The 24,961-nt window shown below is 37.2% G+C and overlaps 1 long non-coding RNA gene across 1 annotated transcript in view; it reads right to left on the reverse strand.

Annotated features, from left to right (window-relative positions):
- The window catches only part of LOC125933716 (uncharacterized), a 105,801-nt gene extending 80,844 nt beyond the window's left edge, over positions 1-24,957 (reverse strand). The window contains exons 1-2 of the long non-coding RNA XR_007461080.1: positions 24,859-24,957; positions 17,933-18,028 (exon numbers count right to left, since the gene is read on the reverse strand). This is a non-coding gene — a long non-coding RNA (uncharacterized LOC125933716). The remainder of the gene's footprint in view (positions 1-17,932; positions 18,029-24,858) is intronic.
- Between the last annotated feature and the right edge of the window lie 4 nt (positions 24,958-24,961).

The raw sequence follows: 24,961 nt of genomic DNA on the forward strand, positions 1-24,961 counted from the left end.
AGAAAGAAAGAAAGAAAGAAAGAAAGAAAGAAAGAAAGAAAGAAAGAGAAAAGGCATCATGTCCACCTTTTGAATGTTCCATTAGACTTTCATGTAGGTGAAAAACTTACTTAGAACTATCTGAATTGAGAATCAAACTCTGGCCTATAGATCACCAAAACTATGATTGCATGCTGTTATATACTGAGGTCACAGGAATATAACTATCATATAAATTGAGGAAAGAATGTACTTGGTGTTTGTTCAGAACTTTACCAAGTTGTTCCCATTTTAGAAAGTCAGGTCACCAAAGGAAGCACTGTATTTTAGTCACCAAAACAACACAACTGGATTAGTCTGCATTTGTAGCTGTAGAATCATGGTGATTCTAAGTAAATGTACCAGTTCCCTTATTTGGATCTTATTTCAAATGTCAAACATAAATTTAAAATGTGGGCAAACATTCAGCTAAATATTTGAAATTGGGTTGTACAGCTTTTTGTACAAATGAACAGTCACCAATGCCTACTCTGCCAACTCGTTTTTCCTTTCTTTCTTTTTTTTCTTTTAGAGAGAGAGAGAGCAGAAGTAGGGGAGAGGGACAGAGGGAGAGGGAGAGAATCCCAAGCAGGCTCCATGCTCAGTGCAGAGCCCAATGCTGGGCTTGATCCCACAAACCTGGGATCACGACCCAAGGAAACTCAAGAGTCGGACACTCAACCAACTGAGCCAGCCAGATGCCCCTGCCAACTCATTTTTCTAATCAAGCCAATAAACCCATCAAGATTAAGTGAATATTTTACAAAGGAATATGTTAATCCAACTGGAAAGACACATATATGTTTCATACATATATATATTGAAAACTACTGAAAACTACAATACCATCACTGGAATGTTTGATAATGTTCTGTGCAAAAAAAAGATAGGTCTCCTTGTTTCCTTCAGAGCAGTGTATGGCATGCTACACAACATTCAAGAACAATTAATCTTAATAGCTGTATAAAAGACTACTCCGAAGATGATAAAAATAAATCATATTAAATGATTTCCTCTATTCCACTGCATTGTTGCCTTAAGAAGGTTAAAAAGGTGAAACCAACTGCATAATATAAATAAATCTTTATTACAAGTAGGTGAATGCATCCTGTCTCACAGAGAGCCTTCACCATTCGCATATGTCAAGTTTGCAAAGACAGAAAAAGTTGCAGAGAAAATGTTATTTTCAAATTGCTGACAGTGAATAAAAAAGAATTGTCAATTTTGAAATCCTCAAAATTACTTAAAAGAAAAAAACATTTTTCCAACATTGTTGCTTATTAACAAATAGAGCATTAGTAATGATAGTCTAGAGCCAATTTTAAAGTTTTTTTTTTTTTTTTTAATTTTGAGAGAGACAGAGTGCAAATGGGGAAGGGGCAGAGGAGAGAGGGAGACAGAGAATCCTGATGTGGGGCTTAAACTCATGAAACTGTGAGATCATGACCTGAGCCGAAACTAACAGTTGGATACTTAACCAACTGAGCCACCCAGGTGCCCCTAGAGCCAATTTTAAAAAGACGCACACACATACACACAAAAACTTCATAAAAAAAAAATATCAGGACTTGTGGGTACCAGAGGCAGGAGATGAGAAAAGGGGGAATTGGAGGAAGGTGGTCAAAAGGTACAAACTTCCAGTTATAAGATAAATGTATAGTAGGGATCTAAAAGAAAACACAGGCAGTAATCTCTTGGACATGGGCCTTAGCAATGTATTTATAGATATGTCTCCTCAGGCAAAAGAAACAAAAGCAAAAATAAACTATTGGGACTACACCAAAATAAAAAGCTTTTGCACAGCAAAGGAAATGATCAACAAAACAGCAACCTACTGAATGGGAGAAGATATTTGCACATGACATTCCAATAAGGAGTTAGTATCCAAAATATATAAGGAATTTACACAACTCAACACCAAACAAACAAACAAACAAAACAATCAAATTTAAAAGTGGGCAGACCTGAATAGACATTTTTCTAAAGAAGATACACAGATGGCCAACAGACACATGAAATGATGCTGAACATCGTTCATCATCAGGAGAAGGCAAATCAAAATCACAGTGAAGTATCACCTCACACCAGTCAGTATGGCTAGGTTCACAAAGACAAGAAATAACAAGTGTTGGCAAGGATGTGGCAAAAAGGGAACCCTTATGCACTGTTGGTGGGAATATAAAATGGTGCAACCACTGTGGAAAACAGTATGGAGGTTCCTCAGAAAATTAAAAATAGAAATACCATATGATCCAGTAATTCCACTACTAGGTATTTACCCAAAGAAAAAAACATTAATTCCAAAAAATATACGCACCTCTTTATTATGGCATTATTTATAATAGCCAAGATGTTGAAGCAACTGAAGTGTCTATCAATAGATGAATGGAAAGAAGAGACAGTATATCTACCTACCTATCAGTCAATATACCTATCTAAATTGATACACACACACACACACACACACACACACAGTGGAATATTACAAAATATTACTTAGCTATAAGTAAATGAAATCTGGCCATTTGCAACAACATGGATGGACCTAGAAGGTATTATCCTAAATGAAATAAGTCAGAGAAAGACAAATACCATATTATTTCATTTATAGGTAGAATCTAAAAAACAAAAAAACAAGACTCTTAAGAAACAGACTCAAATACAGAGCACAAACTGGCAGTTGCCAGAGGGGAGGTAGGTGGGAGGATGGGCAAAATAAGTGAAAGGGATTAAGAAATACAAACTTCCAGTTATAAAATAAATAAATTACAGCGATCAAAATTACAGCATAGGGAATATAAACAATAATACTGTAATATGTTGTACGGTGACAGATGGTGACTACACTTACGGTAAGCATCAAGTAATGCATAGAAATGTTGAAATTACTATGGTGTACATCTGAAACTAATATAACATTGAATGTCAACTATACTTCAGTAATAAATAAAAAAATAAGTACTAAGGATATTAAGTACAACATGTGACTATAGCTAACACTGCTGTATGATATATAGGAAAGTGGTTAAGAGAGTAAATTATAAAAGTTCTTGTTACAAGGAAAAATTTTTTTTCCTTTATTCTTTTCTTCTTTCTTTCCCTTTTATTGTATCTACATGAGAAGACGGATGCTAGCTGAACCTCTTGTGGTAATCATTTCACAATAAAAGCAAATCAAGGCATTATGCTATATGCTTAAACTTATACAGTGATGTGTGCCAATCACTTCTCAATAAAATTGGAAAAAAATATGTAGCAGAAACACTTCTAAGTTTCCTTTTGCTTCTAAAACTTTATTATGCTATTAGTCTTAAAACTGTATTTAGTTCATTGGAAAATAGTACTTCTTTCCATCTCCACACATTTAACACTGAACAAAAGGTACAATTATATGAAACCTGTATCTGTAGAGTTCAGAAAATGAGCTTCAGAACACAAAGCTGCATGCTTTCTTCAGGAGTAAATCCAATGATACATGGAAGAATGTATTGTTACTCTTAATTTCCTCAACATAGTGCTGAGCTTTGCCTGTATGTCAGGAATACTACGGACAATATGTGAGGCATTTCCTCATCTGCAGTCACTCCTTCACTGCCACAATGTATACCTTGTTGGGCTACCACCTGGAAGTATTTTTCAATTCAACTCATGCTTAACTCACAATTTATGTTAAACTGTAATGGTCATTAGATCATGAGTTTGATGTGCTAAACTTATACTACTCATCAAAATAAAAACATCAGTATTGGGGCACCTGGGTGGCTCAGTTGGTTGAGTGTCTGACTTTGGCTCAGGTCATGGACTAGCAGTTTGTGAGTTCAAGCCCCACATCAGGCTCTGTGCTGACAGCTCAGATTCAGAGCCTGCTTCAGATTCTGTTTCTCCCTCTCTCTCTGTTCCTCCCATGCTTGCTCTCTCTTGCTCTCTCTCTCTCTCTCTCAAAAATAAAGATTAAAAAATAATTTAAAAAATAGAAACATTAGTATTAAAGTAAAAAATATATATATATATAGGTTTTATAAAAAAAAAAACCAACTGATTGAAGTGATAAATGATAGATATTACTTTGGGTAATTACAGTTTTATGTTTGTTCATTTTTCTAGTAAATTCACATTACAATAAATGCCAATTCTGTATGCCATGATTAGCAAAATTAAAAAGTCAAACTACGGAAATATGGCTGTCCACATAACTAAACAAAATTTTTCTTGGAAATTAATTATGCTCATATAACTACACTTAAATTCTTAATTTAGTTGGGTAATTGTGAGATCAGATTTTTAAATTATATATATAATTATATAATACATAATATCACAGATGCATGTAAAAATAATTTATTTCATAAATACATTTATACTTTCTATTTTTAATTTTTTTTAATGTTTACTTTTGAGAGAGAGAGAGAGAGAGAGAGAGAGAGACAAAGTGTGAGCAGGGAGGAAGCAGAGAGAGAGGGAGACAGAATCTGAAGCAGGCTCCAGGCTCTGAATTGTCAACACAGAGCCCAATATGGGGCTTGAACTCATGGACCATGATTATCATGACCTGAGCTGAAGTCAGAAGCTTAATCAACTGAACCACCCAGGCACCCCTATACATTTCTACTTTCTAATGTGTTCTGATTTACTATGTATCATTAGTATCCCCGGTAAATATCAGTTTGCATACAGTAACTGGGGTGCATTATATATACCTAGTACTTAAATTGAAGTATTGATTTTTCATAAAATATATGTTCTAAATAGAAGACATAAGGTATGTATTTTGTATACCTTATACTAAATGGTAACTATACCTGCAAGCATGAATATTAAAGAAAATTAGGAAAAAAGAAACACCAAATGTTTAAAATTTCTTTAATGTTTATTTATTTATTTTGAGAAAGAGAGAGAGCCAGGGAGGGGCAGAGAGAGAGGGAGAGAGAATCCCAAGCAGGGTTCACGCTGTCAGCACAGAGCCAAACACGGGGCTTGATCTCACGAACCATGAGATCATGACCTGACTGAAATCAAGAGTTGGATGCTTAATCAACTGAGCCACCCAGGCACCCTACACCAAATGTTTTTAAAAAGTCATTTCATTATTCATCAGCAATACTTAATTACTAATAATTATTGAAATAAATTCCATGAATCAATGAATGTTCAAATCCTTTCAATAATAGATTACCCATAATCTATCAAATGTCCATGAAGAGTCTGAATGTCTTATCCAAATAAGATGGTTCTCCAACAAATTTTTAAAAAGATTTGGCTCACATTATGGACTTCTGTGGAATTTCTGGTATAACCAATGAAAAGATAAATATAAAATTTGAAATAATGCAAAAGAGTGAGGTGTATCTTCCAAGTCATATTTGAAAAGGCCTTTCTCTTTATTCAATTTATAATTATTTTAATTTACATTTTATATATTAATATGTATATTTCTAAATATACAGAAAAACTAAAAGTCCAGGGCAATAAACATCCATATCCCCACTACCCAGATTCAATAATTGATAAGTATTTTGCCATAATTGGTTCCTATATGTATTTTTTGGCTAAAACATTTCAAAGTAAAATGTAGATATCACGCCATTTTACCCCTAAATTCTCAAGCATAAATCTCTTACATATAAGGATATTATCTTACATAGCCACAACAGCATTGTCACATCCCCAAAATTTGGAATACTTGTCTAACATCATTTTCAAATGTCTCCAGTTGTCCCCCCAAAAATACCTTTTATAATTGTTTTTTTGATGGTTGTTTTTTTTTTTTAATTTTTTTTCAATGTTTTTTATTTATTTTTGAGACAGAGAGAGACAGAGCATGAACGGGGGAGGGGCAGAGAGAGAGGGAGACACAGAATCGGAAACAGGCTCCAGGCTCCGAGCCATCAGCCCAGAGCCTGACGCGGGGCTCGAACTCACGGACCGTGAGATCGTGACCTGGCTGAAGTCGGACGCTTAACCGACTGCGCCACCCAGGCGCCCCTTGATGGTTGTTTTTAATGGGAGTCTAATCAAAGTTCATACTTTGCATTTGTTATATAACTCTTCCAGTCTCCTTCAATCTAGAAAATTTCTTAAACCTATTTTTAAAGAAAAAAAATTACAACATTGACTTTTTCCACTAGGCCACTTGTGTTTTACAATTCTACATTCTGGATGTTTCCAGTTTGTCTCCTCAGGGTGCGGTTTAACTTATTCCTCCCTCTCTCCCCTGTAAATGGGAAATTTTTTCTATAGGTTTAATTAGACTCATGCTCAACATTTTGGGCAGAATACATCATATATGATGTTTATCCTTCATTTTCACTCACATAGGAGATGGGAAAGAGCAAGTCTTCCCCTATTAAACTAATGCTATCACATGGGTAAGGAGAGATAGTCAGATCTTTCCATTGCAAAGGTACATTTATAGCATCAATGAGCTCCTTCTTAAACTTTAAGGAAAAGGGACCAATCTTATTCAAGTTGAAGGGAATTCTCATGGCTCTTTCAACAAATGAAATAGTTAAAAATAACCTTGCTCACTTGGGACTTTTATAGTTTTTAGCTTTGTAGTGTAATCTATCTAACATGAGGACAGATTAAAAGATACTTGACTCTGAAATATACTGCTCTCATTTGGATGCAATGATAATTAGACTTAAAGACAGTTAACATTTTACGATAGCAGATTGGGTGGTTTTAAACAGATGTGGAATATGTCAGCCAGGGTTTTCAAAAGAAATTAATTGATCTTCAAAAGGACCTGCGGACAAACCATGATTTAATCAATCTAATTAAAAACGTTTAGGATCCAGCCAAGACTTTCACATCTACATGTCTGAAAACAAGCTAAATTATGGCAGCATTTCCTGCTATCTATATAGTTGAGAGTGGGTTTAGTCAGTGTGCTTACTGCAAGTCATGAAAACCAATTACAAAGATGAAACAGAACATTTTAAGCTAACTTTAATAGGCTTAGTAAAAAATATTGAAACAGATATCTCACTGAATTTCAGTGAAAGACAGTTCTCAAATATTTCATATTCTTATATGTTAAAAATTTTTACATACTCTTATAAATGTTATAAACCTACATTTATTTTGTAAGTTTACTGTTTATTGAAATTATGTGTTTATTTTTGGGTTACTTGTTGGGTTTTTTTATTTGTTTGCTTATGTTTTCTATGTAACTGCAATAGGGAGTCCCCAGAGAGAGGTATAGTCTCTCCATAGCCTCTTGTACGACTATTTCTTTTACTAGTCTATTTTGTATTCATTGTTGCTTATTGGAGAATAGACTTTGACATATTTTTAATTTCTGGAAGCTGGATGTATAACTCAATAAATTATGGAATTTTTAGATAGAATAAATGTTTTCTGAGATACTCTTACTAGCACTCCATGTCATAATACAGAAAACTATTTCACCCTTCATTTATAAGTAATGGCCAAATCATTCTTTGTCATCTTCCTTTGACAGCCCATAATTTCTCTTCACATGTTTTCCCTACTAAAATTAAATGTTTCTCCCTCTTTTCTATCATATACAAACTAGTCTGGTTTGTTTTAGCTTATCTTAAACTATTTCTATTCTGGGATCCACACATGCCTGTGCTCTTTTTTTGTTCCTTTGTAAGGAAAAACTTCTAATCTTCTTATTCATTCATTATTTATTTTTAATGTTTGCTTATTAATTTTTTAGAGAGAGGGAAAGCACAAGCAGGGGAGGGGCAGAGAGAGACACACATTCACATAGAATCTGAAGCAGACTCCAGGCTCTGAGCTGTCAGCTCAGAACCCGATGCAGGGCTTGAACCCACAAACTATGAGATCATAACCTGAGCCGAAGTCAGATGCTTAACCAACTGAGCCACCCAGGCACCTCTCTTATTCATTTCAGTAAATTAAAGCATTGACTACATCATTGTATTTTCCAGCCTAATTGTGCCTGAAAATTTAAATGCTGGATACACACATTATTTGATAATATATTATTCTTTTTATGTCCCTTTTATATCACATTTAGGACAATGTTGATTTTCTTTAATTGTGGTAAAATATATATAACATAAAATTTCCCATCTTAACTGTTAGTGTTAAATATATTCACATTGTTGTCCAACTAACCTTCAGAACATTGGTCTTGCAAAACTGAAACTCTGTACCCATTAAACATCTCCACATTCCTCCCTGCCCCAGCCCCTGAGGACAATGTTTTTAAAATTATATGCATAAGTAAATTACATTAAGTGTTAATTAAAATTTCATTTGGGATAGAGAAGAAATTTTACAAACTATTTGTAGAAAGAAAGAAGAAAGAAGGAAAGAAAGTAAGGGAGAAAGGAAGAAAGGAAGGGAGAAAGAAAGAAAGAAAAAAAGAGAAAAAGAAAAAGAAAGAAAGAGGAGGGAACAAAAAAGAAAGAAAAAGAGACCTTGGGTCTAACACTGTGTGATGGTTAATTTTTTTTATGTATCAAGTTGACTGGGCTAAGGGATACCCAGATAGCTGGTAAAACATTATTTGTGCATGTGTATGTGAAGGTGTTTCTGGAAGAGTTAACATTTGAATCAGTAGATTGGGTAAAGAATATTGCCCTTACCAATATAGTGAGTGGGCACTATCCAATACATTGAAAGCCTGAACAGAAAAGAGGCCAAGAAAGGGTCAGTTTGCACTCTCTATTGACCTGGGACACCCATCTTTTCCTGCTCTAGGTCACTGATGCTCCTGATTCTCTGATCTTGTAACCTAGATGGAATTATAGCACCAGCTCTCCTGGTTCTCTAGCTGGCAGACAGTAGATCATGGGACTTCTCAGCCTCCATAACTGTGTGAGCCATTTCTATAATAAACATACAGTGTTATATATATATAAATACATACAATATTACATGTCCTATTGGTTCTATTTCTCGGAAGAACTCTCACTAATACACAGGGTCAAGGACCACTACTCTAAACTACTTGAGGGAAGAGTGTCTTATTTATCTTGGTATTTCCAAGGCTTATAGCACTGTGTAAATAATAGAAGCTCAATGAATACTGTTAAAAACAAACCACATACCCCCAAACAGCTTCACTTAGATTAAGGTCCCAAGTCAGAAAACCAAGACTTAATATCTAACGTAACTGCCCACTGGAAATATAATCTTTAACCAGTCAACATGGGGATTTCCTGGTCAGCACTAGGAAATTTACAGATAGACCCCCTCCACTCCCCTTAGGAAGGTGACTTTGCCTAAAACAATGGCATCTTGCTAATACAGTAAAATCTTGGTTTGTGAGCATAATTCATTCCGGAAACATGCTTGTAATCCAAAGCACTTGTATATCAAAGCAAGTGTCAAGAACCATTGGTCCAGTTGTGATCATGTGATGTTCAGCATCACATGCTACTCATATTGCAAGACATTGCTCGTTTATCAAGTTAAAATTTATTAGAAATGTTTGCTCATCTTGCAGAACACTCACAGAACAAGTTACTCGCAATCTAAGGTTTTACTGTAATTGCTTTTTTCCGTTCCCTCTCTACCATTAAAAACCTTTCCTTTTCTGTAGCCCTTTGGAGCTTCCCTCTACTTGCCAGAGGGGATGCTGCCTGATTCATGGCTAAAGTAATAAAACCAATTATATATTAAAAATTTATTCAGTTGAATTAACAGTATTTATTGAAAAAATGAATTATTGATATACTTAGTGAAAGGAATCAGTCACAAAATACCACACTTTGTATGATACCATGTAATTAAATGTCTAGAATATGAAAATCAATAAAGAAGTAGATTAGTGGTTACCTAGGGCTGGGGAAGAGAAGAGAGGAGAAAAAGAATAGGTAGTGACTGCTAGTAGATATGAGGTTTATTTTCAAATTGATAAAAATTTTCTAAAATAAGATTATGGTGATGATTACACAACTCTAAATATACTTTAAAAAGGTTGAAATGTATACTTAAAGTGGGTGAACTTCATGGTATGTAAATTGTATCTCAAAATTTTTTTCAAAAAGAATTAGTGACTGAATGAATAAATTGTACGATATGTAGTTCCCATCCTTGACAAGTCATCTAGAACTATCAAAAGTCTGACCAATTATGGTTTTATAATTTCATTTGAAATGCTAGGTATTTTCAGATTATCAGATACACAAATGCATTTTATATCCAAAGCAAAATATAAATTCCAATTTTATTTTACTTAACCATTCAGAACAAACTTTATTCAATGTACCAATTCATCAGCATGGTGTAAATTCAAGAGAAGGGAAATATGGAGTAATTTCCTCCTATATCAATAACTTACATGAAGTTCAAACAAGAAAATTATACTTAAGAAGTAAGGAATAACTTGTCCAAGGTAGATACCTTGCAGGCAGAGCTCCATGGAAACCTGTTACAGCCAACTGCATAAGGAATAAACCCTGTCCAGTCACAACGATTCGATTCTCACCTCTATATCACCTCAGGAGAAGCTGGTGCATCCCTAGCTGAGCTGGAGTCAAGGTTCTGCTGAGTCACACTACCACTGGATCTTAGTTCCTGACCATACCATGCTGGTGCCCAATGCTTGCAATTTAAAGCCTCATAGCTACATACTACACTATATGTTAACTAACTTGAGTTTAAATTAAAAGAAAAAAAAAAGCATTTGACAAAGTACAACATCCATTCATGATAAAAACTCTCACAAAGTAGGTTAGAGGGACTTCTCTAAAGAAGACATCCGGATGGCCAACAGGCACATGAAAAGATGCTCAACGTCGCTCCTCATCAAGGAAATACAAATCAAAACCACACTCAGATATCACCTCACGCCAGTCAGAGTGGCCAAAATGAACAAATCAGGAGACTATAGATGCTGGTGAGGATGTGGAGAAACAGGAACCCTCTTGCACTGTTGGTGGGAATGCAAATTGGTGTAGCCACTCTGGAAAACAGTGTGGAGGTTCCTCAAAAAATTAAAAATAGACCTACCCTATGACCCAGCAGTAGCACTGCTAGGAATTTACCCAAGGGATACAGGAGTACTGATGCACAGGGGCACTTGTACCCCAATGTTTATAGCAGCACTCTCAACAATAGCCAAATTATGGAAAGAGCCTAAATGTCCATCAACTGATGAATGGATAAAGAAATTGTGGTTTATATACACAATGGAGTACTACGTGGCAATGAGAAAGAATGAAATATGGCCCTTTGTAGCAACATGGATGGAACTAGAGAGTGTTATGCTAAGTGAAATAAGCCATACAGAGAAAGACAGATACCATATGTTTTCACTCTTATGTGGATCCTGAGAAACTTAACAGAAACCCATGGGGGAGGGGAAGGAAAAAAAAAATGAGGTTAGAGTGGAAGAGAGCCAAAGCATAAGAGAATCTTAAAAACTGAGAACAAACTGAGGGTTGATGGGGGGTGGGAGGGAGGGGAGGGTGGGTGATGGGTATTGAGGAGGGCACCTTTTGGGATGAGCACTGGGTGTTGTATGGAAACCAATTTGACAATAAACTTCATATATTGAAAAAAAAAGGCAAAAACTCAAAAAAATAAAAAATAAAAACAAAACAAAACAAAAAAAACAACAAAAAAAACAAAGTAGGTTTAGAGGGAACATATCCCAACATAATAAAGGCCATATACGAAAACCCCACAGCTAACATCATATTCAATGGTGAAAAAAACTTCAAGCTTTTTCTTTAAGATCAGGAATAAGACAAGGATATACACTCTCCCCACTACTATTCAGCACGGTACTGGAAGTCCTGGCTACAACAACTAACAAAAATAAATAAAAGACATCCAAATTGGTAAGAAAGAAGGCAAACTTTCATTATTTGCAGATGACATGATACTATATACAGAGAACCCTAAAGACTCCATCAAAAAAAACTACTAGAAATGATAAATGAGTTTAGTAAGGCCACAGGATACAAAATCAATATACAGAAATCTATTCTATTTCTATACAGTAACAATGAAGTAGAAGAAAGAGAAACTAAGAAAATAGTTCCATTTACAATTGCACCAAAAATAACAAAATATCTAGAAATAAACTTAACCAAGCAGGTGAAAGACCTGTGCTCTGAAAACAATAAAACACTGATGGAAGCAATTGAAGTCAACACAAACAAATAGAAAGATATCCTATGCTATGGACTGCAAGAACAAATACTGTTAAAATGTCCATAACTACCCAAAGCAATCTACAGATTTAATGCAATAAAAATACCAACAGCATTTTCACAGAACATGAATAATCCTAAAATTTGAATGGAACTACAAAAGATCCCAAATAATCAAAGCAATATTTTTTTTAAAGAAGAAACTGTTTTCTTTTTTTTTTTTATTTTTTTTTAACGTTTATTTATTTTTGAGACAAGGAGAGACACCATGAACGGGGGAGGGTGAGAAAGAGAGGGAGACACAGAATCTGAAACAGACTCCAGGCTCTGAGCTGTCAGCACAGAGCCCAACATGGGGCTCAAACTCACGGACCGCGAGATCATGACCCGAGCTGAAGTCAGATGCTTAACCGACTGAGCCACCCAGGAGCCCCAAAGCAATATTTTTTAAAAATTTTTAATGTTTATTTATTTTTGAGAGAGAGAGAGCACAAGCGGGGAAAGGGCAGAGAGAGATAGAGACACAGAATTCAAAGCAGGCTGCAGGCTCTGAGATGGCAGCACAGAGCCTAACTCAGGGCTTGAACTCACAAGCTGGGAGATAATGACCTGATCCAAAGTTGGATGCCCAACCAACTAAGCCACCCAGGCACCCCCCAAAATAGTCAAAGAAATGTTGAAAAGGAACTAAACTGGAGGCATCACAATCCCCAGTTTCAAGATACAATATAAAGCTGTAGTATGCAAAACAATATGGTACCAGCACAAAAACAGACATATGGATCAACAGAACAGAATAGAAAGCCCATAAATAAACCCACAATTATATGGTCAATTTATCTGTGACAAAGGAGTCAAGAATATGCAATGGGAAAAAGATGGTCTCTTCAACGCATAGTGTTGGGAAAACTGGACAGCTACACACAAAGAATGAAAGTGGACCACTGTCTTACATCATACACAAAAACAGACTCAAAGTGGATTAAAAACTTAAATATTAAGACCTGAAACCATAGGTTTCATGTTCATAGGTTATGTTTATAGAAAAAAAAAACATGGGTAGTCATTTCTGACATTGGCCACAGCAACATTTTTCTAGATATGTCTCCTGAGGCAAGGAAAACAAAAGCAAAAATAAACTATTGGGACTACATCAAAATAAACATCTTCTGCACAACAAAGGAAACAACCAATAAAGCTAAAAGACAACCTATTGAATAGGAAAAGATATCTGCAAATGAGTACCTGAGAAAGGTTGGTATCCAAAATACATAAAGAAATTTTACAACTCAACACCAAAAACTAAATAATCCCATTAAAAACTGGGCAGAAGACATGAACAGACATTTCTCCAAAGAAGACATACAGATGGCCAACAGAAAAGAGGCTCAACATCACTCATCATCAGGGAAATACAAATCAAAACTACAGTGATGGGGTGCCTGGCAGGCTCTGTTGGTTAAGCATCCCAACTCTTGATTTTGGCTCAACTCACGATCTCATAGTTCAGTTCATGGGATCAAGTCCTGTGTCAGCACAGAGCCTGCTTGGGATTCTCTGTCTCTCTCTCTCTCTCTGCCCCTCCCTCACTTCTGTGTGCATGTGTGCTCTCTCTCAAAATAAATAAATAAACAAACTTAAAAATGAAAAAAAAAAACCCACAGTGAGATACCACCTCACACAGTTAGAATGGCTAAAATCAAAACCACAAGAAATAATAAGTGTTGTCGAGGATGTGGAGAAAAAAAGAACACTCGTACACTTTGGTGGGAATGCAAACTTGTGTAGCCACTATGGAAAACAGTATGAAGGCTCTTCAAAAATTAAAAATACAACTATCATATGATCCTGTTAATTCTCCTCCTGGGTATTTACCCAAAGAATATGAAAATACTAATTAGAAAAGATATATGCATCTTATGTTTATTGCAGCATTATTTACAATAGCCAAATTATGAAAGCAATAGAGGAATGGATAAAGAAGATCTATCTATCTATCTATCTATCTATCATGGAATATTACTGAGTCATAAAAAGAACGGAGTCTTGCCATTTGCAGCAACATGGATGGATCAAGAGGGTATGATGCTAAGTGAAATGAGACAGAGAAAGACAAGTATCATATGACTTCACTCATATGTGGAATTTAATAAACAAAAGAACAAAATAAAAATAATGCAAAATAAAAAAGATTCAAACCAAAAAGCCAGACTCTTAAATACAAAGAACAAACTTATGGTTACCGGGGGGCGAGGGGAATGGATGAAATAGGTGAAGGCAATTAAGAGTATGCTTATCATTCTAAGCACTCAGTAATGTATAGAATTGTTGAATGAGTAATATTGTACACCTGAAAGTAATATAACACTGAATGTTAATTATACTGGAATCAAAATTTAAAAAATAAAAATAAGTAAAATATAGTTTCCCAAATTTAGACACTTACCAACCATTCATCACCCCACACCATACTAGCACTGCCTAGCTTTTTGTCTCTGTCATCTGTCCTTGCTCCCTCACCAGAAGGTTGTGACATTTGCTTAGCTTGAAGACTGACCCCATACAAATTTTCAAAAGAATGCAAGATTGGTTTCTAGTGCCCTACTTTTCACAGCAAGTCCCCTATAATTTTGAAGGCAGACCCTCTGATCCACAAGATAAAGGAGTTTCCCATACCTCACAGGACATCTGAGTTGTATTCATACTGGAACCAGGTCCATGGGTGACATGAAGTCAGTGTTTTGGCTTGGGTGTTGCAGGACCAATTCCTTTGATGTATTAGATGGATTCCAGGAGACTCTCCTCTTCAATTCACTCCAGAAAGGCATTTCTTTCAATGGTTGATTGTACACTGCTCTGTCTTCCAGAGTAACAATTACGTGTGTTGCATATTTTCCAAGTCACCATTTGTTTTCAGCTCTCTGACATATTTCTGCAATTGATCTTTGATCACTTTCATCTATACAAGATCTTCCTCTAGTGCTCAGACCTCCTGGGAGCCTTCAGAATATTGCATTTCAAACTTCTCCTTGGCCATGCGACCTCCATATGGAGTCCGTTATTTTTGGTCAGAAGGTCCCTATTCCCAGTTTAATTTGTTCTATCTGTGTCTCCAATCTAGCTTCATATTCTCAGCTTTCCTCTTGGAATCATTGTATTCATCGCTTGCTGCTTTTGCGTCATAGTAGATCTTCCTAAAAGGCAGTATCTTCTCCCTCATAGAGGAAGGTCTTTTTCCTAACGTCCTCTAAATATATAACTAATGGAGAAATTAGTCTTCTTATGGATGGTTTTTGGGCTCAGCAAGTAAAGACTCTGATGGCAATGAGGAATCTAAAATATTTTTATTATTTTCAAATTCAGTACTGCCTCAAACTATTACCTCCCTCCTTTAGTGCAAATCATGCAAAGTTGTCTGCACAAATTTGGTGATAACAATGATAGTAACATAAACCGAAGGGAATGTGGGACTGGTGGTGGTGAATGGTACACATACTGTGTTGATGGAGGAGTGACAGCATTAGAGCCCACCTGAACTAAAAATGGCAGGGATGAATGAGAAAATAACAGAACACCAAGGGGGGAAAAAAAAAAATATATATATATATATAGATATATCTATATATATATATATATATATGGCTAATCTAAGTGGCACAGCTACAACTTCCAAATTATAACTACCTTCCTTCCTGTTACCTCACAGTTCCCAGTGAGCCCCCAAAGATGAGAAAAACAGGTTTTAAGTACCCACGCATAGGTGACAGGACAACAATATGGTTCCAAACTGGCTCTGTAACTTGAAATCCATTCCCCATTATAACTCCCACCCCCCACTTTAAATATAAGACAAGTTGAGAATGTGACAAGAATGAAAAAGATTGAAGAGATTTTTTTTTTTTTTTACTTTGAAGGGAGTTGGAGTTGAACTGTCTGTTTCCCGCCATGTATCTTTTAAGATAAATGTGCAGAGCTTAGAAAGAACATTTCAGAGAAACTGCACACATATACACTAGGGTTCAGGGGATGACAGGGACTGTTGCCTGCACCTTCCTTAAAAATGGCTGAGGCTTAGGGGCGATTGGGTGGCCCAATCGGTTGAGCATCCGACTTCAGCTCAGGTCGCGATCTCACCGTTGGTGAGTTCGAGCCCCGCGTCAGGCTCTGGGCTGATGGCTCAGAGCCTGGAGCCTGCTTCCGATTCTGTGTCTCCCTCTCTCTCTGCCCCTCCCCCATTCATGCTCTGTCTCTCTCTGTCTCAAAAATAAATAAACATTAAAAAATTTAAAAAAAAAATGGCTGAGGCAGTCTCCATAACACGAAGAAAGGTGGGAGCAACAGAACAAGCCAGTCTCCCATCCATGATGGAGCAAGGTAGCTGGCCTTGAGTTATCCTGAAAGGACTCTGTCCTGTGTGCTGAGATACATTGATCCAGCAGCAGAAAGATGCTATGGAAATGGTATCACCAAAATCAGGAGAGCAGAACTCATTGAAACACCCACCAGCAATAAAGCCAGCATTAGGGCATCTGCCACATGAAGGGCTATAACTGTGGATTATAATAACACCTGCCACATAAGTTTGTGTTCTTCAAAAGTTCTCCTTACTGGGCTCAGTTAATGAGCACACAGATCATGCTCATTGGGGAAGAAGGTATTTAAATGATGAAAGGGGGCGGTTTGCTCATTAACAAGGCTCACTTTAATCTCTCACTATGGACGGCAGAGAGTTTGGGGCCAGACATTGGATTAGAGAGAACCTCAAGTTTAGTAAACCAAAGAGAGGTTATCCAAGAAAGGAACAGATAGATGTTACAGGACTAGAATCCAGAGCCCTCTTGATGCAGTGAAACAGATCATGTCACCCTTCTGCTTAAAACTCTCCAGTGGATTCCCATTGTATCCAAACTCTGTACAGTGGCCTATTGGCACCTACTTATCTTCTCCCCACCAACCTCCCCCCATCCCTTCTCATGGTTCAGGTTTAAGCTCAGATGTCACCTCATTGAAGCCTTTCTTGTGTAGCCTATTAAAAATGATTTCCCCTAGTGCTTTTTTTTTAAAAAAAAAAGTTCCCCTTATCCCTTATTTCTGACTTGGAGGGGTCAGAAAGAGCAATTGTGAGTAAGGGAGAAAGTGAAGGACAGGAGAATAAAGAAACCAAGTACACTCTTGCCCACCATCCCCCAGTCGGTTTCAAACTTCAGTCAACCTTGAGTTATGGAGGAAGAGAGAAGCTTTAAAGCAAATGGGGGGAAAAATAAAGTTTTGATATTATACTTTCCTGGGCTTGTTAAAATCTGAAAATGAGACTGTTTATTAATCTACAAAAGTGAACAGAAAAACAATAGGATATTCCCCAAACGTTGTCCAGAGGTGGGAAAGAAAGAGCAGATACATTAAGCTTAAAGACAGCAGTAGGAGAAAGTCTAAGTTACTTTCCAAACCCTACCAATTCAGCTCATTTTTTTTTTTAAAGGATACAACTTTTCTTTTTTTTTTTTTTTTAATTTTTTTCCAACGTGTATTGTTTGAGAGACAGAGACAGAGCATGAGCAGGGGAGGGGTAGAGAGAGAGGGAGTCACAGAATCCGAAGCAGGCTCCAGGCTCCAAGCTGTTAGCACAGAGCCTGACGCAGGGCCCGAATTCACGAACCGCAAAATCACGACCTGAGCCAAAGTTGGACGCTCAACTGACCGAGTCACCCAGGCGCCCCCCCCCAATTCAGCTCACTTAACAAACTGTTTATCCTGCTGTTATCCTTAACTGAGCACTTATTAAATGTTAGAATCTTATGTCATTTAGTACTTACAGTAAATCTATGAGAAGGCCAGTCCTCACAGTCTCCTGCTAATTTAGGAGTAATATTCCTTTGCAGTTTATTAAAAAGAAACTTTAAAGGGATTTCCTAAGGAAAAAGAAAGAAAATGTAAAGATGAGCTCTAATTATGAGAAGACAGCACAGCACAATCATGTTTTCAAGGCTTGGAAATCCCCTAGGTAATCCTTTCCCTAAAATAATTCCAAACCCAATCCTCCTAAGTGGACCCTTAAACTCAAGTGAAAGTTCTTCTCTGAAAGGCACAGCCTCCATCCAGTTTACCACTTATCTGGACAAAGTACTTATGAATCAAGATGGATTTACACACAGATGATGATGCTTAAGTTCCAAGTCTTTCCCCTTCTTCCTGTCCAAGGCTGGGAGGGGGCCAACAATGCGTTCACATGGGCATATATTTATGTAAAATTTGCAAAAGAAAGGAAGCAATTTAATCTCAATTGATTGAGACCCCTGTCTCTTTCCACTCAGGGCTTCCCTTCTGTCACATTTCTTCTTGTGCTGGGTGGTATTGAAGAGGCTCTAGACATGCGGGGATCTGGTTGGAGGAAGCTGAGTTGTGATACAATTAGTTTGGGTTTAGTGGGATATATTTATGTGGTTCATAGCCAAGGGATTGCTAACTCACTCTCCCACTCTCCCATGTAGCAACAGCTTTCAGGAATGTTCCTACTGCCTATACTCTACTGATTCATTGGGCATCAAGACAAGAGAGTATATAGAGGATCAGGGGTCAGATCACAATATGAATGTGACAAAAGTGTCCGATTGCCCTTAACATGAAATAGTGGAGGACAAAAAGGGTTTGAAATGTATGGAGCCAGAAACCAACCTGTGGAAAATTACTCTAGTCATCAAATGTGTAAAATCATAAGATTTGGTTTTCATCAACAGCTAGTCAATCAGAAGTTCTCTCCTGTTATGAATATGGCATACACAATTATAAACATAACATGTATTTTTATGGGAATTGTGCAAAATAGAATTTACCAGAACGATATGTTTTTAGGCAGCATAAATATAAATCTAGCAATACTACCAACAGTAAGTACATCAACAGGTGAAATGCACGTTTTTTTTTTAATGTTTATTCATTTTTTGAGAGACAGAGTGAGACAGAGCACGAGCAGGGGAGGGGCAGAGAGAGAGGGAGACACAGAATCCGAAGCAGGCTCCAGGCTCTGAGCTGTCAGCACAGAGCCCAACATAGGGCTTGAACCCATGAACCATGAGATCATGACCTGAGCCAAAGTCGGATGCTTAACCAACTGAGCCACCCAGGTGCCCCTGCTTGTGTGTGTGTGTGTGTGTGTGTGTGTGTGTGTGTGTGTGTTATGTGTTTAAGTTTATTTATTCTGAGAGAGAGAGAGAGAGAGAGAGAGAGAGAGAGAAAGTGTGAGCAGGGGTGGGGCAGAGATGGAGAGGGAGAGAGAGAATCCCAAATAGACTCCACGTTGTCAGCGCAGACATAGGGCTCAATCTCACCTACTGTGAGATCATGACCTGAGACAAAATCAAGAGTTGGATGCTTAACCAACTGAGCTACCCAGGTACCCCAAAATGCAGGGTTTTATATATCATATGATTGTGTGTCTTTCCTTAGTTCCCTATTCCATATCATGTGTTGTTTAAAATCATCTCTGGGGTACCCGGGTGGCTCAGTTGGTTGAGCGTCCAGCTCTTTGTGTGTGTGTGTTTTTTTAAATTTTTAATGTTTATTTATTTTTGAGAGAGAGAGAGAAAGAGAGAGAGAGACAGAGCGCAAGCAGGAGAGGGGCAGAGAGAGGAGACATAGAATCTGAAGCAGGCTCCAGGCTCTGAGCTGTCAGCACAGAGCCTGACGTGGGGCCCAAACTCACAAACCGTGAGATCATGACCTGAGCTGAAGTCTGGAGCTTAACCGACTGAGCCACCCAGGCACCCCGAGCGTCCAACTCTTGATCAGTTCAGGTCATGGTCTCATGGTTCGTGGGATTGAGTCCCACGCTGGACTCTGTGCTGACAGCATGGAGTCTGCTTAGGATTCTCTCTCCCTCTCTCTCTCTGCCCCTCCCCTGCTCATGCTTTCTCTCTCTCTCGCTCGCTCTCAGAATAAACTTCAAAATAAATAAAATAAAATAAAATAAAATAATCTCAGATCCCCTTGATGAAGCTGTCATGCTAAGAGCAGTGCCAAAATAGAGCTTAAGGTCACCAGACTGAAGTGTCTCAGAACAAACATTACTTCACTCATCATGCTACCAGAGTTAGCCTCTTTAATCTGTCATTAGAATGTTGTTTGTTTTGTCTAATAATTATCTAGTAGAATGGATCTTTGATTAAGTAACCTACCCACACTTCTGAAGATCCTGTCATCTCTGGAAAAAAGTAATGTTGCTATAAATTGGTGGGGTATAACACCTTATTTCACTCAGTTAAATCTTAAAACAAAAAATCCTAATTAGAAAGACAACTTAGTTGTATAACTGAAACTAAATCATGAAGCCTCCAGGAGTTTTTCATGTCCTCCCTATCTCCACACATAGCTCAAGAAGGATGAGATGATAACCTGTTTCTCAGTGGAACCCAGAATTTTATTGCCATAGCAGATGGATCCAGTTGTCAGTTCTCACTTCATATAGATCGAAACCTGCTTCTCATTGTTCTTCCAATCACGCTATTTGCCTGGAACCAAACTCATCTGAATTACTTAGAAATAGTTTTAAAAACTTTTTCCTGCTTATGTTCAAATGAGGACTCAGACTGGTAGTGGCGATATCAGATATCATGAGTGTTATGAATACATATCACATGGGATAGAAGAACTCTCCTTGTAAAAGAACCAGAGGAGGTCACCTTACAGATATTTCTTTGCTTTTCTGTATTTTATTGGCATTTTGGCAATACATTTTGTGACATTTGTGTTAAGCTAAATTCAAGGATGATTTGGGATATGAAAGATCAAATACACAGGCACTTAACCTGTGACTAAAGTCAAAACGTCTGTCACTAATACCCAGGAATATTTCCTCCCCTAAAAGTTCTCTATTCTTACACTGATAACATAAATATCAAAGTATCATGTGCCCAGCAACTCTGTGAAACCCTCTTTCAAAGGAGGTTATCTCCTGGCTCTCCTAAACAAAATGCTAACAATATATCTGAAAGTCTGAGCATAGTCTGTCTTTTGCTACAGTCATGCATTTATCTATAGACGGATGAAGACAAGAAATACAAATATGGGCTCAAAATGAACTGTGCTAATTTTTATTTTCTTAATAGGCCTTTTATTTTTCTGGAAGTAGAGAATAAATTTAAAAAAAAACTGATTAAGGGGAGCCTGGATGGCTGAACTGATTGAGTGGCCAACTTTTGATATTGGCTTAGGTAGCAATCTCCCGGTGGTAGGACTGAGCTCTGTGTCAGTTCTGGGCTGAGCATGGAGCCTGCTTGGGATTCTCTCCCTCCCTCTCTCTTTCAAAATAAATAAATAAACATTTTTAAATTTTTTTAAAATAAAATACCAATCAAATAAAATATTGATATACAACATAACATGTAATATAGATTGCCATGAATAAATTTCTCACATCATAACCAGAGTTATCATTGGGAAGAAAGAAGATACTAATGTGGAATGAAGGAAGTCAAGAAACGCTACTGGGGGTAGGATCAGAACAGGAGTAATCAGTATGAATTCATGATTAAGTATAGATACATACATGTTTGGATTTTTTCCTTTTATCTGTTTAAAGTGCCTAGTAGCATAAAGCACATCTAGCACCCAGATCTTGGTTTCTAGGTATCATCCTCCATGAAAAGGAACCAGAGATCCTAGGAAATCTCCTAGGAGAAAGGAGAAATGGACTGTAGCTAGGACAGTACAAGACAAGTCTGGAATATCTTCTTATGCCAGAAAGCAAGGGAGTGCCCAAAAGGATACAGGAGCCTGCTTGAAGGACTACCACCAGCCAAATCTAGGAAGTCCAGCCAAATCCAGAACAATCTGAGCATTGATAAGGTAAGTAAGAGACTGCAATCCGTTAAATAAAACAGAAATTCATGAGTCCATACTGATTGTATATAAACAATAAAGAAATAAATACAGAAAGTAGAAGGGATGGCTCTTCCCAACAGTAAAATGCCAACTCATAAATACAGAGGAAGTGATAAGAGTTGAAAATTGTCATTTTGCAATAATCATAATATTCATTCAATCACTATCACAAACATGATATATAGAATACTTTATTTTCTTCTGAAATAATAAAATAAAATCCAAGACCTATAGATTTATTTTCATACAAGTTTTCCTAGATAAAAATGAGGGCTGTAATTGGTTTTAAGACAACTCTACTATGCTGTAATCACAGTGGTAAAATTCTGTTCTGGTGAAAATTGGTACTTTGTTAACACCAAGCTTCATAGTTTGAAAGAACACCTAAGAAGACTGATAAAAGGAAATAAGAATGGTTCCTTTCCTCAGCTCCCAACACACAGCATATGTTACTTCTCAGGGAAGCGTAAAACTATTGTCTAGAAGCCAGAAAGGAAGAAAAAAAAAAAAAAAAACTAGAGAAGGTAAATTAATCTATAGAGTTTGAAATAGAGGAAAACAGGTGTGGGACTCTGGTTCTAGGTTTAAAACAATTTTATTTGAATTAATAACTACATAAAAATTAACCATATATCATTTTCTTGAGCAAAGGAAGAAGCCTAAGTCAGAGTTAAAATACACTGAGAATGGACAATTAAAGCAGTACTACAAGAGTCTATTGGCCCCTGCTGGCCTATATCATTAAGTTGTATACTTACCATGGGTGGGTTTTATAGCATGCAAATTCTATCTCAATTAAAAAAAAAAAAAAACCTGCTGTCATTTATTGAATACCATAACAGGAATTTGCACTAGGGTTTAAATAGCACTGCCTTCAGTGATATGCTGATAAATTTTTAAAAACCAGTTGACTGGTAGAAAGAATGTTTTAGCACATGATTTACAAATAATAAAAATCACAAGACTCCTTATTGTAATTCAATACACTTCAGTGTAACGTGCTATTTCTTGCAAAATCCACTATCACTTTTTATAATTATTTCACCAACAAGTGTCAAGAATTCAAACAATAAATAAATGCTTGATTTTTATCCGATTCAGCAAAGAAGTTGCTCACATTAGTGACAGAATGCAGTTCTGCTCTGAATGTTGGCTGACATTTTTGTTTCTATTGATGAGTAAGACATAAGTGAAACAATGAAGATGTATGCCAGAACTTCACTTATTGTTCAATGATGGGAGCAACTTCTTGGCTGAAATCATGATAATTTTCAAATTCTGAGAGAATATTTCCTTAATTTTGGGAGGCTACTGACAACGTGACTGCCACAGCCATCAAATGTGTTAAGTTTAATCTTCATTAACATTTTTACTATCACCTTGAGTCTGAAGACAATCGACAGCAACTCAAGCTCTGCTTTGTATCACTTGACGATCCCCATAGTGTAAACACGCTCACCATGGTTAGTTTCAAGCAACCAACGTGACATCACTGAATGCAGAGCTGAGAAGAGACGTGCAATATCACACTACTAACTAGTATTTCCACATACATATCTTATAAGCATTGCTATTAGTAAAACACTGAAAAACGGTTAGAAAGGGATGAGTTTTGAGGTTTTTAACTTTTGTTTTTAAAATAATTTAATGGGTGGGGCACCTAGGTGGCTTGGTGGGTTAAGCGTCCGACTCCAGCTCAGGTCACCATCTCACAGTCCGTGAGTTCGAGCCCCGCGTTGGGCTCTGTGCTGACCGCTCAGAGCCTGGAGCCTGTTTCGGATTCTGTGTCTCCCTCTCTCTGACCCTCCCCTGTTCATGCTCTGTCTCTCTCTGTCTCAAAAATAAATAAACGTTAAAAAAAAAATTTTTTTTAAATAAAATAATTTAATTGGAAGTTTATGTAATTTAATTTTTAATAATAAGTGTTTAACTTCCAGCTCATTAAATACCTGGTATTTCAACAATGGCTCTCATCAACCTCATCTAGCACACCACTGACCCTTCCTTTTACTATCAAGAAAGCTGAATGTCCCAGAGGCTGTCACTACTGAGGCCTGGTCACACAGGACAGTGCCAGCCAGGTCTGTCTATATTCAAACCTCTTTCTGCCTCTCTTTGAAACGTAGGTAGCTGCTGACCTACTCACACATCAACACCCAAACACCTTAATGTGAGTGGATTTATCATCTGTTGGGGTAGTCATTGCTCTCCTTCCCAATAGGTGGAATGCAAAACCCAAGCAGGCAAGGAGGAAGGAACAAATGGAAAGAGAACAACTACCTGGCACTTTCGTTCAAGAGGCGGCAGGGTCGATTCCCTCCTGAGATATGGCTAAATTAAGATTTAGCAACCAGCACTTGTGCAACAACTGGTAAAAATAATAGATCGTTTATTGTTTTTTTTTTTTTTAACGTTTGTCATTCAGGGTTGCATTTTACACGTTTTCACTGTATTTAATGAAAACGTTATTAAAGACTCATCTTAGAGGTCACAGCAAAGGACAAATATTAAAAATCAAATAAGTTTCCAAGAGAGAAAAAGAAATGTATCGGAACAAATCACTTAGCTTTTAACACAAACTTGGCCCCAAGTCTGGCCCACTCCTTCTCCACCATATTTTCAAATAGGCCGCCTCTGCCCTCCTTGACTGCCAACTAGTGGTGCCAGGTTGTGGCACATGCCAGCTTCACATCTCCCATTTCAAGGCATTTTGGGAGAAAATACTATGATAATTAGCATTAAAACGCCGTAAGTCATAAAATCGCTCAGGAGCCATCTTAATTTACACTGTGGAGTTCCAGTACAAAAGTGTTTTTGAAACTTTTTAGACACAGTAGGTTTCAGCAAAAAAGCGCGGTCTTACCGAGCGCGCAGAGAGAGACTTCAACTGCACCCAGAGCCTCCACAGCAGCGGCGGCGCCAGCGCAGAGAAACGCAACGCAGCGCCTCCAGCCAGCGCCGCAGCC

The sequence above is a fragment of the Panthera uncia genome, assembly GCF_023721935.1.
Source record: "Panthera uncia isolate 11264 chromosome A1 unlocalized genomic scaffold, Puncia_PCG_1.0 HiC_scaffold_16, whole genome shotgun sequence".
NCBI lineage: Eukaryota > Metazoa > Chordata > Mammalia > Carnivora > Felidae > Panthera > Panthera uncia.